The sequence below is a fragment of the Aotus nancymaae genome, unplaced genomic scaffold, assembly GCF_030222135.1.
Source record: "Aotus nancymaae isolate 86718 unplaced genomic scaffold, 86718_ANA_hifiasm-v0.15.2.pri h1tg000010l, whole genome shotgun sequence".
In the NCBI taxonomy this organism is placed as follows: domain Eukaryota; kingdom Metazoa; phylum Chordata; class Mammalia; order Primates; family Aotidae; genus Aotus; species Aotus nancymaae.
This window is the reverse complement of record NW_026988421.1, coordinates 42,262,870-42,267,878: the sequence shown is the minus strand read 5'-3', so window position 1 is coordinate 42,267,878 and position 5,009 is coordinate 42,262,870.

The following is a 5,009-nucleotide window of genomic DNA, read 5'->3' as shown; positions in this document are numbered from 1 at the left end:
ATCAGTGGTCAGGTGGCTGTGGTGATAGTAGCAGTTATGGTAATCATGGTGATGGTGAAGTATATTCTAGATGGATGCCACAGCATGCCCACGAATGTAAAGTCATGAAAGATCTCTTTAAGTCTAAAAACTGGGAAATGTTCACTTGGTAGGGTGGCCACAGATGGACAGTTAGGTTGGAGCCAGATGTAAAGGCCTCATGGGCCAAGATGAACTCCTTAATGTTTAAGTGAGTAATGAGCTTGAAGAGAACTGGCTGCACTGTGAGGGAAGTGGTGATATCTCCTGTTATAATTACCTTTCTCGTTTGATTTATTCTTAAGACTGAGTCTCACTCTGTTGCCCAGGCTGGAGTGCAATGGTGAGATCTCAGCTCAGTGCAGCCTCTGCCTCCCAGGTTCAAGTGATTCTCCTGTCTCAGCCTTCTGAGTAGCTGGGACTACAGGTGCGTGTCACCACGCTCAGCTAATTTTTGTGTTTTTAGTAGAGATGGGGTTTCACCATGTTGGCCAGGCTTGTCTCGAACTGCTGACCTCAGGTGATCTGCCCACCTCGACCTCCCAAAGTGCTGGGATTACAGGTGTGAGCCACCACGCCCGGCCCCGTTCTTGTTTTGTAATTTTCCAGTGAGACACCAATGGAGAAGGGTCAAAGGAATGTATGGAAGGTGCACAAATCTACTTCTCCTTAAATCCAGCATCCTAGAATTGGAAAGAATTTCCCCTTTGGGGCAAGGTAATATTGAAATTATTCAAGAAAGATATTTAGTTATGTCCTTTGTGTGTTTTTATCCACTCAATCATTCATTAATTCCTTTACTCATTCAAAATGTTTTTATCGAATATTTGCAAAATTCAATGCACAGGCTATGGTGGTCAAAAAAACTAATAAATGACTTCTCCAGCCCTCAAGGAGCTTACAATCTAGTGGATACACAAGGGGCAGCACTGCGCAGAGTACACAGCACTAAGAGGGTCCTATGTGCTGAGCCTGACTTTGCAGACCAGGGAGCTCATTCACTTCATCATTTGTCATTTTCTTCCTGAGTCTTTATTGTGTTTGTGCTACTGTGTTAAAGAATAGGAAGATAAGCAAAATAGTTCTTGCCCTAAGAAGCAAGACATTTCAGTCTAAGAAAGAAATGTCTCCAGACCTCTTTACACCTCATCTATATTACATGTATTTCTGTATAAGTGGGCAGGGGGAGGTTGACCAGAAGATTTTTAAGGTGCTTTCTAAATTTAATAGTTTATGACAAAAAGATTCAAGATTTGTAGAGAGCACCTTCATTATATATAAACCCAAGTTAAAGTCTATATTTTATGCTAACTTTGCTAGATGCTCTAAAAATGACAGACCGCCCCTCCCCATCCCCCACCTCCTCACACAGAGTAAGTTATTTTGAATCCTTGTAAAAAGCGTATGGTGGATTTATGTGGGGTTGATAGTCAGTTTTCAAACGTAGGTGCAGGGCGCCTGGCCCTCCGAGGGAATTTCAGGACCCTGAAGGACGTGGCTTGGGACGTAGTCACGTAATGAAAGAGCTGGTTGTTCTGTGTTCATGTTGGGGAATGTGGTTTGAGTGGCTGTGGGAACTTAAACTTTGTGACTTTCTGTGTAACTGAAATCTCAACCCCCAAGTGTGTCGCAGTGACTTCTCTGACACAGCACATGTAACTCGGCTCCCTCCTGATGTCTGTTTTTCTTGCTCTCTGGAGAAGAAATGGACTAAACAATCCTCATGGGCCAGCAGTTGAAAAAATATTTGTTTTGGTTTTGTTCAGCGCTTTCCCCATTGAAACGTGAACATTTTGAGGGGAAGGGAGATCCCCATTGTGTGCGTTTGATTCATTTATCCTTAGCAAATCAATTGTTTCAAGTAGAGACTTTATGTCCAAGAAGGCTATAGAAAGCTTTACTGCTCTTTTCCTTTCAAACAGGAAGTTGCATTTGGCCAAAAGTAAACAAATGTGAACCCGGGAAGGTTTGTTTAGTTTCTAATGCTGACTTCAGGACCTGAGAATGGAGTCTGTGCTTGGCAAAAATGCCTTCTCTGGGATCTGTCTGGGCCAAAATATTCTCTGCTTATGACCTGGCCTTTGTGCTCTGGTAAACATCCTCCTCTTACCAGCCCCCAGAACTTCACTGCCAAAGTCCACAGGCAGTTTTGCTTGCTTATCAGAAATATTCTAAAGGTGATGGCAACTTGGAAACATACTTTCAGCAGGACTTAGCTTTCTGGAGAGTGGCCACTATAAAAATGGCCTGTGGCTTGCAAATCTCACGGGGTGTGAATGTAATTTGACATTCTTTGTGCACAGGCATGGGCTAGCCCCTCTGGATGAAGAAGCTTCCAGGAAGGCAACTGTTAGTACTCAGCTAACAATGTACTGCTGAGCACTTTGTAAGAATGAGCTCAAGAAAGTTTCGAACAAGTCCTAGGAGAAAGGCGCTGTTATTATCTCCTGTGTACGGATGAGGGAACTAAGGCTTAAGAAGGCTTTGAAACTTGGCTCAAACTCACACAACTAGTCAAGCATCAGAGCCCTCTGCTCTCTCTGCCTTCTGATTTGGAGATTTTAATTAGTGCAAGTTCAATATCTGAACTCTAGGAAGTTACAAAGTATTTTGGGTAGAATCACATGATTCAGGTGATGATCAGTGTATGACAATTTACTATGACAGGCCAAAGAGTTGAGCAAGTAACATTTAAAATTTTTAATGAATGGGCTTAATGTCTTGTTCCAGGTAGGGTTGAAGGTAGCTGATATAAACTGGGTAATATGTGAGTAGGTAGAGATGGTGAGGTCTAGAGGAATTTGAGATCATTCTCAGAGGAGGGACTCTGGTTGAGCCTTGAAGGATGAGTGAGAATTAGGTAAGTAAAGAACATTTCAGATTTGGGGAACCAGAATCAACTGTCTTTTAGGAGGCTCGCATTCAAAGCTACTTCATGAAAATGTTCTAAGTACACACAGTATCCTCCTTTGGGCTGTGCTACTTCCCTTGCTGAACTCTCATACTCTTGAGAGACATTTTATCAACCTAATTATGCAAAGAAACATGTAGCCTGTGAAGTAATCCTTCACCAAGAGCATGTGCCAAAGCTAGTCAATATTGGACCAGAAGATCTCCCCAGCCACCCCACCTTGCCCTGAATTGTGCCCAATTCTCCCCACATCCTAGTGTCACTAGTCTTTTCATGGTTCTGAAAACACGTTACTGCTTAAGTGCCATTCTCAGCCATACTTTACGGACGTTATCACTAGTCCTCACCACTGCTCTAATATGTTAAATGAGATTAGGCCCATTTCATGGCTGAGGAAACTGAGACTGAGAGGGCTTAAGAACTTTGCCCAAGTCATACAACTTCTTGGTGGTGGAACCAATTAATTGATGGAAGAAACAGATCTGATGCCAAAGCCCATGTTCTCTCCACTCTACCTCATACTTTCCTTAGAACTGATGAAGACTCCCCAGACAGTTTTTAGCTAGTATTCTGGATTTGTTTAAAAATCCTTATAAGATGTTAACAGGTTTAAGTCCTCTGGTGGTATGGGGGACCTGAACACCTGGGTATATTTTCTTTTATTCACTCTAACAGGACACAGACCTCTGGCTTCCTTCATAGAACCCTCCCCCACCACTTTTTTTGAAGTGTCTCTGTTTTGTTCATTCAGGAGAACAGATCAGCATCTCTCATGCAAGGCCTGGCTCTGTGCCCATCTCACTTTTGCAATGAATTTAGCAACATCTGCTTTGCCCATTAAAGTGATTTTTCTCTTCCTGGCCCTGAGCCTGTATGCTTGCTGCAATTGATTACCAGCAATTTCCTTCCCAAACCAGAGGGTTCAGTGAACTCTAAATTGAATTGTTGCTCACTGGTCTCCTTTGGACCAATTGCATATGGCTTACGTGCAAAATGGTCAAGTCACTCAGTTCCCGAATCTATAGGATGATGATTCTGGTTAAACACGGGAGGGGACCTGATGAGTGACATTTCCCATTTTTGCACACAGTGGCCTAGGACTGTGGTCACTGCTGGATTTCTCAATTTCAGGTAGGGAGAGGGGATGAAGTTACCTTGCTTACAACAAGGCTGTTGCAGTACACACCCTCTTTTCTTTTAGTCATATTGCAGTACCAGCGGCCTCAGACATAGCTGCCTGGAAGCCTCATTTCAGAGACAGCTGAGAAAAATATATCTAGCTCCAGAGGTGGCTTAGAAAGACCTCAGGAAGATGCATATCACTGTACCCTTTTGAAGGCAATAGTGGGTCCCTTTAAGTGGTTCAGGCATCTTTTTAAGACAAAGCAACACCCAAAATGATAACTGGCCTGCTGCTCCATCTTGAATGGCAGATATCTGGTTATCCTTTGAGATGCAGTCTGAGTGTTACCACTCAGGAAGCCTGCCCAATTCTCATTAAGCCCTGTATTCCCAATATCTAGCACAGCGAGTACACTGTGGATGCTGCTCTTGTGAGAAGATTTTAAACTTGTACTTTGCTCTGAGCTGTCCTTGAAATGTCTGTCCTTCTGTATAGCCATGGTTGCTTTACACAAGGACAGTGAGGAGTTGCTTATTTAGAGAAGTGAAAGTCAGGAGTCTCCACCACATAGTTCTAAAAAAAAAAAAAAACAACCCAAAACAAAGGAACTTATTACTGGCCAAATTACTTCCATGTATCAGGGAGGTTAATTTAAAGCTAGGCATCTATAAATAAGAAAAATCTAGCATAAATGACCAACATCAAGTAAAGTGACAATTGCTTGAAATCATTTGAGTCATTGCACATTCTGTTTCTTTGAGCAGACATTCCCCATTTCCACCACAATTGCTGACTGCAAACCTACCTGTATCAGCAGCCACTTCTGAAATGATTATCGCACATGAGACTGCAAATATCCTATTCTTGCAGAACTCTTTCACAGACATCTTTAGCATCGAGCTTGGGGCCTTCTGAAAGAGATCTCATTTATAGTATTACTATAGTAGAAAAAGATGA